The sequence below is a fragment of the Tamandua tetradactyla genome, chromosome 9, assembly GCF_023851605.1.
Source record: "Tamandua tetradactyla isolate mTamTet1 chromosome 9, mTamTet1.pri, whole genome shotgun sequence".
Lineage (NCBI taxonomy): Eukaryota > Metazoa > Chordata > Mammalia > Pilosa > Myrmecophagidae > Tamandua > Tamandua tetradactyla.
The window spans coordinates 21,650,103-21,659,726 of NC_135335.1; the positions used below are offsets into that span (position 1 = coordinate 21,650,103).

Below are 9,624 nucleotides of genomic sequence, written 5' to 3' on the forward strand. Positions count from 1 at the left end.
TGGAATAAAGTTCATTTTACACATATTTGACAATTGACATAATACATAAAAATTATTCAAAGAACCAATTCTTCATTTAAGTAAGTTGAGTGTTTAGTACTAAAATGTCATCAATTATTTTCTTTTATGATATTTATGTTTTATTTTTAAGGATTTTACTTAATAAAAATTAAGCAAAAAATACACATTACAGTATGATTATGTGACTCAGTATTCAATATACAAAGAAAACTGCCCATGCATTCCAGGATTCTCTTTAAACAAAACTATGACATTATACTGTACTGTCTACACAACAATATCTGTGGAAACTACATATTTACTATCTACTTAAAGTACAATTCCAGTCCCACTAACTGCCCACCAGTCATTTTGTAGCTAAATAAACATAAACATCAGTGAATATAATTATTATCCTCTGCAGACTGTTCTTTTGGGAACTAGGAATATGCTCTGTTTATACTAGACTCTGATACTAGTATTAAGTTGAGTTCTTTCTTAGCAAAATATAGAACAATGGAAGATTGTTCCAATTAAGCATTTTTTTTCCTACAACCTCCTAAAGATAGCCTCGTCAAGGTCCAATGATCTCCGGGTAGATAAATGTGACAGTATCAAATTTCAGTGCTCATCTAATTTGATCTATCTGCAGCATTTGACACCTTGTCACTCCATCCTGCTGGAAACACTCTTTACACTTCGTTTGCAGGTCATCATGCTTGCTTGGTTTTCTTTCTACTTCACGTGCTGCTTGTTCTCAGTATTATTGCCCCAATCTTTGAAATTTGAAGTACCCCTGAATCAACCTTTGATTCTCTTCTCCATTACATTCACCCCTTGGTGATCCTATCAGGTCTGATGTCTGGATAAATGTCCTCTATTTGTGAATGAGAATGAATTGTGCATCTGCTGACCACTTTTGTCCCTTGAACTCAAGACCTATGTATCCATATGCCCATTAAACATTTTTATTGTATGTCTACAGAGTATCTCAAGCAAAATTGAGTGCCTGACAAACATTTCCAGACCTGTTTTTCCAGCTTCCCTACCTGGAAAATAGCATTAATCCAGTTTAGAGAAAATAATTTAATATTATTTAATATCTATCTTTTTTATGTTTCACACCATGTCTGATTCATCAGCAAATTTATATCAGGATCTGACCAGTTTTTCCGGCTCCAGGGTTTCTATTCTAGACGAAGCCACTGCCATCGCCTATTTGTATTTTTGCAGAAGCTTCTGAATGGACTCTCATTTCTGTCACCAGCCCACTTGAGTCAGTTTTCAACAGGGAGCCAGAGCAGTCCTGTTAAAATGCCATTTAAATCCTGTTATTCCACTTCCCTGCCTCCAGTGACTTCTCAACCTAGAGTAAAAGCCAAAATTGGCACAAAAATGTCCAAGTTCTATAAACCCTAGGCTTCAACTTTCTAATCCTGACACCCATTATTCTTCCCTTCACTACTTGCTACACTCTAGCAATGCTCCCCTGTATTTTCTTCTTAGAATAGGAAGAGTGGGTTAGTGGGTTTTGTAGTTCTCCATATCTCTGTAAAGCTAGTCCTAGAGGCATGCTTATAACTAGCTCCCTTATATTATCAAGTTTCAGTTGTGCACAATTTTACCTCTTTTGGGGTCTTTCCTACATACCACATCATCTACTTCTCTAACATTTCTTTCACCCTTTTCCTAGTTTTTAATTTCCCCCAATGTTGCTCATTATTTAATATTTTATACACCCTTCTATATTTAACCTGCTTTCTTTCCCCTTCATTATAATATACCTTCACTTGTTATTTTGATGGAAAATACATATCAGCTCACTGCTTATCTCATATTCATTAGTAGATTTATTATGAGATTATTTGAGCTGTTTATATTAGATGAATCACTTAGTGTGAATGAGACGTACTTTACAGATAGGCAAAATCTTAGCAAACATGGAATCTTTGAGAACTAAAAAGGGCTACCTTTGTGAAAGAGTCATAAACACTTGGAGCAATCTCGCTCTTAATCCTCTCTGATTCTAATATTCTCTGGTACTCATGATGATCTTGGGATTTCATCATTTATAAAAATCATAGCAAAGGATTTTCAGCACTTTTTATTGAGTCAAGTCCTGGTTTTGTGTTTTACATGAATTACTTCATTTTTTTCCATAAATACTCGTTATAAGCACATTTATGGGTAATATCAATTATTACACATAATTGATTTGAGATTTAATAAGGTTCTAGTAGTTACACAGTTAATAAGTGGTGGTGTTTTCTTCAGACCTGGTACTGAACCACTAAACGAACTCCTTCTTATGTGACATCAGTTTAGTGGTTGTTAGTGGGTTCATGTTTCCCTCTCTTTTGGGTTATAACTCCTTAATTAAAAACCAATATCGTAATACAGAGAGATTCAGGTGCTGTCTGCAGATGGCCACCTTATTTATGTAGGTTCACAGATATGTTTCCAAGAAATGTCCATATCATCAACTGGGAGTTTCCTATATCTCTTACATTTGCAGCCAATCTTGATTCAACATGGAAACATTCCACTTTACCCCCACTTGGAATCAGGACTCTTACTTGTAATTTTCACTGTCACAACCAATGCAGGCTCACACTGTGGATCCAGGAAACTGTCACCACTCAGTCTCCCCAGTTTATTTGATTTTTAAAATACCTCAGGGGTTCATAGCTTTGGAAGTCACTGTAAAGGCAATAAACCATGTGCTGACTCATTAGGAAAATCTTGCTCAGTGCAAAAGATAGAAAAAAAAAATTACCATATATTGAGAACATACTCTTTGGAACAGAACTTCTTTGAAATGTTATTTGTTAGATAGTCCTATGACATACATCTTGTAGTTCCCACTATAAATATGAAAATACAGTAAGTGCCCGTCATCAGTGGACTCATCCTGTATGTGCAATTTCTGAAGCACTTGGAGATGGCATAGCCTAGATCATCACTGAGAAACTCAATTTGGCCACAAATGTATTGATTGGATCAGGTTAAGTTTCATTCCTAATAAGAAAATTAGTGACAATGAAATGGAGAGAGCAAAGAAGGAAGAAGGAGAAAAAATGGTGGGTCCTAATCCAGGATCCATACCTGATACTAACATGCATTATTTCCTATCTTAACAGTTATGAGGTAGACATCATTATCATTACCTCCATTTTACCTTTACCTTTGTGGACAGATTTTCTGGCTGGAAAAATATTTTGTTTTTAATTCTTTTTCTCCAAAGCATCCATTTCCATCATTGAAAAATGGGGATAATGATCAATGGTTTCATGTCAGTTGACCTGGAAATATTTTTCAAGTTTCTCAATTATTCTTAATAGAAAGTACAGTTGCCCTTTTACTGTGTGCCGAGTACTGCATTTAGTGCTTGATAGTGAGTTAGTTTTTATAGCCCTTTGATATATGTGCTACCATTACAGAGACATTTTGTTAAAGTTAAAATATAAGTGTACATTGTTTTTAATGTTATTATTAATAAAATAAAATGTCATATAGCATACATATTGGGAGAATAAGTTTTCTATATGTTTTATTTAAACTAGTGTTTTAGAAAAAGCATTAAAAGTTAAGCACTATGGAAGTTGACATAAGTTCATTTCTTATCACTACCTCATGAGGTAATTCTGTTTTATAGATGAGAAAAGATTGGTTCTTCCAGAGAAGCAACCTGACTTCTGGAAGCAGAAAGTAAATCAGTGGGCAAAGTATTCTGTGCCTCAGACTCTGTTTTGGGCTTTTACTATTGCAGGAAATGCCTCCTAAGATTTCTCCTGCTGTGACACAAAGCCTCCCTTTTGTGTTTTGCTGTTAGTTGTGTCTTGAAAAGAAGAGGACAATAGCCTCTGACCTCCTGACCTTCCAACCCTAACCTTTCAGAACAGTGTTTTATAATCTACTGAGAGGAGAGCATAAGTAAAGATGACACAGCTTTGCCTTGAATATATTAATGTTCAACAGGGAACATGTACATCTCAGGGATCCTTATGGATGGAAGTGTCTGATTTCTCTGTACAACCTCCACACACATATATGTGCACAAATGCTTGATTTGGTCGTAGCCACTGTTCTGATTTCTTCCCTTGTTATCATTTGTAGCCCAGAGGACCTTCACATTCAACAGCTTTGTGCTTCCTATTCATTCTCTCTATTCAGTGTTTTGATCAAAATTTTTCCCCTTCTTAGTTTGGTGTTCCTTAGCCACACTGTTCAAAATATTCCTTCTCCTTCTCCGCTAGCACTCCGTATCCTCTTTCCCTGCTTTAGTCTTCTACAGAAGATTTACCATCTAGCTCAAATACAATGGACTTATTTTATGTTCTACATTTCCACCTCCTAGGAGGAGCACTCAAGAAGCCAGAATTCATTGCCAATGGTTAAAATATCATCTCGCACAGAGTAAGAATTAGTACAGATGATATTTGCTGAATGAATGAATGGATGGACTTCCCTAACTCTCAAGAAGCATAGCAAAAAAACCCATTCTGATCTGTTTTAGTGATGGCATTTAACTCCCACGGTACTTGTTTGTTATCCCACATGACTTGTTGGAGCTAGAAATCTCTAGCCATCCTGTACTCTTCACAGGGAAGTCGAAGAATAAAACAAGGTAACTAAGCACACAATACACAGTCTCACTGCTGAAATGCACAGGCAATTTTTATTTCATGAGAGAATGTGTTTGTGAGGGGGGCAGTTTTCATTTTAAGCAGCAGATTGTCTTTCTTGTAGAAGAACAATAGGAGAGCATGTCTTAGAAATATGCGGTGTGCATGACTTCAGGGGAGTCAGACTTACAGCTCTGCTGTCAGTGCAGACAGCACACATGACTCAGAGGAAATAAAGTCTCACCACTTACCAGCTGTGAGACCTCAAAGAAGTGATTTAATCTTGTTAAGTCTCAGTCGCCTCCATGGAAAACAAGGAATATAATTGTAATTACTAGAGGGGGGGTTTGTAAAGATTAAGGATGTTGACATTTCAAAGGTACTTAGCAGAGGGCTTGGCCCATGGAAAATATACCAGAGATCAGGGGTCCCCTAATTCAGGTATAATAAGCACTGATGAACAGATTGCTAAAGTTTGAGTTACATGGGTGTCAAAACTAACACTGAATTTGTAGATTAGATTTGGTTCAAGGAATCTCCTTTCTGAAATATTGGCCACTATGATTAGAATAACAGCAGCCCTACTTCACAGGGGTGGGAAGAGTAAAAGAATTATTACATAAAAAGGTTTTTTCCAAAGAATGTACCATTTGGGGAGGTGGTATGGGCTTGTCAGCATGAGATGTGGAATTAGGTAGACATAGGTTCAATTATGATTCTAATCTTTCCTAGTTTGGTTACCAATGATAACTTATTTAGTCTTCCAGAGAGTGATGTTAGTCATATACAATTTAAACACTTCTATATTGATAGTATTTGTGCTGGTTTGAAAGGATGTATGTACCCTAGAAAAGCCACGTTTTAATCCTAATCCCATTTTGTAAAGACAACTGTTCCTTCTAAACCCTGTTCAGTACTGTATGTTTGAAACTGTTATTAGATCATCTCCCTGGAGATGTGATCTTGAGTGATCAAGAGTGGTTGTTAAACTGGATTAGGTGGAGGCATGTTTCCAGCCATTTGGGTGGGTCTTGATTAGTTTACTGGAATCCTATAAAAGAGGAAACATTTTGGAGAAAGCTGGAGATTCAGAGAGAGCAGAGAATGCTGCAGCACCATGAAGCAGAGTCCACCAGCCAGTGATGTTTGGAGATAAAGAAGGAAAACGCCTCCCGGGGAGCTTCATGAAGCAGGAAGCCAGGAGAGAAAGCTAGCAGATGATGCCATGTTCACCACGTGCCTTTCCAGACTATAGAAAAACTCTGAAAGTGTTAACCATGTGCCCTTTCAGCTGAGATAGAAACCCTGAACTTCATCGGCCTTCTTGAACCAAGGTATCTTTCCCAGGATGTCTTTGATTGGACATTTCTATAGACTTGTTTTAATTGGGACATTTTTTCAGCCTTAGAACTATAAACTAGCAACTTACTAAATTTCCCTTTTTAAAAGCCATTCCATTTCTTGTATATTGCATTCCAGCAGCTAGCAAATGAGAACAGTATTTCTTATAAAGTTGGAGCAGGATTTAAAAGAGATAGTTTATTTTAAGGCCTTAGCAGACTATCTGACATATAATAACAGATATGATTCATTGGGCATTTTATTTTACATTGGATATTAATGTTATATGATTGTAAAGCCTTGGATTTGATATTATTATGCAGTTATAACTGTCCTTCACATTATAAATTGAGTTTGGATAAATTCAAATGAAAATAAAATATATACACATGGATACTGCACATATGTATCTGTATCTATACATCTGAATATCAATAAATATACAGACACTGATATTTCTTTAATGTGCTGATATCTTCTGTTTTTCCACCCTGCTTTCTGACCCAGGAGACCAACTCGTTGGGACTGTATTGATGACTCTTGGGCAATGTAGGAAAGAATTGAATTGAAAGGAAAGAAAAGATGGAGTCAGAGTAAAATTTTAACCCAGGTTCTTTCCTGCGAGGTCAGTGAGGACCACACTCCTTCCTTGAGTAAATCCATAGTATTTGTCCTGTGCCATCAGCACAAAATTTCTTTCTCTCTGGATTGTGGTAACTGTTCTTTTCTCCTACCCCTTCAGACCCAGTTATAGAAGCACTCTGTAGCACAGGACTACTGCAACTTCTGTAGCTTTTGCCTACTGTTTCTCTTTGTATGCACATCTTTGTAGGTCCCTTTACTAATTCTCCTTAAATTGCCCCATTTGTGTGGCCAGTGATAACGTTTGACCTTGAACTTTACAGTAATTGATATTAAGAATAGCCCTAGAATCAAACCCTCAAGTGGGCTTTCTGAATTAATTTGATCACACCTTTAAGAATTATTCAGATAAATTTCCAGTTGGGAAAATGGGACACTGGTATTCTGTACTGTGAAGGCTCATCATGATAATTGATTATCAGTGACATCATTTCATGGGATGTAGGCAGAGAGCAGGGCAGTGAAAAATCCATTGATTGTGGTACACAATGACTACCATGATGATACTGATTATAAAAATGAGGGATCTTTTGAATTGAAAACTATCCATATACAATTGTAAGGTTCAAAGGACAATTGGAATACTTTACCTGAAACTTTGAAGACATTTCCATTTGCTTGTAGTCCATTAGGAAAAATGTATTTGAGTCCCAAGCCAGGACCTGACTGTAAAGATAGAAAAATTGTAATATCAATTAAACACTAAATGTTATCAGAGGCTCTATGGCAGGCTGATCAAATTCATGGAAGGAAGAGTAAGGACCATAAAATATGCAATAGGGTTATTGGGCAGTCAAGGATAAGTCTAATAACAAACATCCCTCCTGAAGAGGCAGTCCCTATTCTCCCCTTATCTGAGGGATCCACTTCTACTCTGGATAAAACTTTTTGCCTTAAGCATTGAAAAAAAATCTGAATATATGTGTATGTATGTATGTATGTATGTATATATATATATATGTTTGTGTATGTGTATGTATATATATGTGTATATATATAGAGAGAGATATGTGTGTCTATATGTATATATAAAATACATGGGCATGACCACCAGTGGGGGCTCCTGATTCCTGCGTGTCTCCTCTGCTGCTTGCCTTTTCTCTTCCCTGGAGAACGCTTGGGAGCCTTTGGGCTCCTGTGGACCTAGGGCGGGGCTGGAGTGTGGGGATGAGCCAACCACTGAGCATGTAAATGCCGGCACGCAGCAGCTCAGAAGATAAGACAATGGTCCACTCTGCAAACCACGGTGGTCACATATTAACAACCAAAGGAAAAGTTGATGACTCTCCACTAATGCTGTGGTTGAAAATAATCTAGATATTGATGGGGCATGTGAGGGAACCTTAGTCTGCCTTACCTGTCCCCTCGCCCTTGAAGGCACATATTTGAGAAGTCACAGGCAGTCACTGATGAGGAGAATGACTTGCTTGATCTGGTGTATGGACTAACAGACTCATCATGTGGGCTACAAATATGTTCGATAAAGTCTACAGACAAAATCACTGTTCAGGTACCACACACAGTGTCCTATGCAACAGTCCATTGATATGGATAAGAATTCTTAAACTAGAATAAATAGGAATATCTCCATGAAATTTTATCTATTTTTATAATTATTATTTCTTAACATAATGAAATGAGATGAATTTGTTATTATAACTAGCTTTACTATTGGAATTCACCTTGTATAACTACTGAACTTTACATTTCTAAATGTATGTAATCGTTATTTTGGCTAATTTATAAAAACCAGATTTTACCAAAAAGAAACTAATATGGAAAAATCTAGCATATTTTATCTTATATTTGCTTAGTTACATTAGCAAGATATTTTCATATAAATTTTATGTCTGCTTACCACTAAGGTGGATTAAAAAGCTGTCATTATCCCTCTTTGATCTGGGTGAAGGTGGGAAACTAAAATGTCTAGTGCCAAACAACTATGTAAATATGTGATCGAATTAATCCAGAAACCCCATTTGAGGGTTTGATTCTAGGGCTATTTCTAATATCAGTGTGCACATTGACTGTGCAGGGGAAGTCAAATATCTCACTAGACAAAATGAAGTAATCCAACCTGCACTAAGGGAATATATGCTCTATTATAGGAGTGTTAACATAATGACCATTGTGAGGACAAGAACTTATACAGTATGACTCATGGAATGTCAAGAGGGTTTTGTGGGCGGACTTCCTGGAAGATGGCGGCTTAGTAAGATGCGCGGATCTTAGTTTCTTCTCCAGGACACCTATTAGGGGAGTAGAAACGATACAGAAAGCGCCCAAAGCCACAACAGAGATAAAAAAAAGACAGCGTACCCCATCCTGGAACAGCTGGCTGGCTGAGAGAAGCAGCTCGGGTGAGATTGCCGAGGCGCGCGGGCCTTACCGGGCGGGGTGGCAAGCGGCCGGAGTTACTCCCTTCCCCCTTCCCAGGCCGGCTGGGAGAATTGGAGAGGCGGTCCCCTGAAACAAAGACGGCTGGCGCCCACACCACGCGCAGCCCCTGGACCAACTGAGAGAATTGGATCGGAAATCCCCAGCCCGCGGAGAGCGGTGATGGGTGGGGGAGGCCCCTTCCAAACCCGTGACTCCCGGGGAACGTGCACTCTCTCGGGCGGGCCGCTGCCGCTGGCGCCCTCCCGCCACGCTTGTTGCCCAGGGCGACTAGGAAATTCGGACGGGCTCTTTCCCTGGCTGTGGCGACCAGCAACCCTCCCTGCGTTCGGACCCCGGGCCGGCTCAAGCCATTTCAGCTAGCGAACCCCCAGGACGGCGAGAGTTTTCCAAAGTTTAAGGTCCCACAGCACCTTTTACTGGTGGGACCCGCAGACAAACGTGTGCCACGAGCGCCACCTACTGGGCAGGATAAGAAAAACAGAACCCAGAGATTTCACAGAAAAATATTACAACCTAGCTGGGTCCAACACCAAGAGAAATCTGAATAAATGCCCAGACGCCAGCAGCAGAAGATAACTGTCCACACTCAAAAGATTGAGAATATGGCTCAGTCAAA

General features: G+C 38.5%; 1 long non-coding RNA gene across 1 annotated transcript in view; it reads right to left on the bottom strand.

Annotated features, from left to right (window-relative positions):
* The window catches only part of LOC143645974 (uncharacterized), a 326,483-nt gene extending 317,793 nt beyond the window's left edge, over positions 1-8,690 (bottom strand). Inside the window, exons 1-2 of the long non-coding RNA XR_013157216.1 lie at positions 8,467-8,690; positions 7,199-7,274 (exon numbers count right to left, since the gene is read on the bottom strand). This is a non-coding gene — a long non-coding RNA (uncharacterized LOC143645974). The remainder of the gene's footprint in view (positions 1-7,198; positions 7,275-8,466) is intronic.
* Positions 8,691-9,624: the final 934 nt, after the last annotated feature.